The following is a 348-nucleotide window of genomic DNA, read 5'->3' as shown; positions in this document are numbered from 1 at the left end:
GCAGCCATAGCATCGCTGCTGGCTAATGGGAGTCAGCTCTTATCTGCTTTGGAGAAAAATCACACCCGTGGAGTCAGAAACAGGATCAGGGCAGTGGGAAGGTTGAGCCCCCGTCCTTGGCCTCAACGTGGGGGTGAAATAACTGAGCAGCACGGTGAGGCAATGTGAGACAGGCAGGAAATCGCCACCCAGATGGCAGGAGCAGGGAACAAAGCAGCTCTTTAACCCCGCTCAGCCCCTGGCCCGGTGCCCCGGGAGCCTGATGCTGGTGGGAGTTACCAAAGGGACACAAAATGCTCCTGTTTAGCACAGAAACCCAGCGTGGTAGGCTCTGCACCCGCTCAGCCC

At 58.0% G+C, this 348-nt stretch overlaps 1 protein-coding gene across 1 annotated transcript in view; it reads right to left on the bottom strand.

Annotated features, from left to right (window-relative positions):
- ITGB3 (integrin, beta 3 (platelet glycoprotein IIIa, antigen CD61)) overlaps nucleotides 1-348 on the bottom strand; it is a 20,785-nt gene that overhangs the window by 1,661 nt on the left and 18,776 nt on the right. The gene's annotated exons all lie outside the window — the stretch shown is intronic.

Source organism: Buceros rhinoceros, unplaced genomic scaffold (genome assembly GCF_000710305.1).
Source record: "Buceros rhinoceros silvestris isolate BGI_N320 unplaced genomic scaffold, ASM71030v1 scaffold12653, whole genome shotgun sequence".
Taxonomy (NCBI): Eukaryota; Metazoa; Chordata; class Aves; order Bucerotiformes; family Bucerotidae; genus Buceros; species Buceros rhinoceros.
The sequence above is the reverse complement of the archived record's forward strand: the minus strand, read 5'-3'. Positions and strand labels throughout refer to the sequence as shown.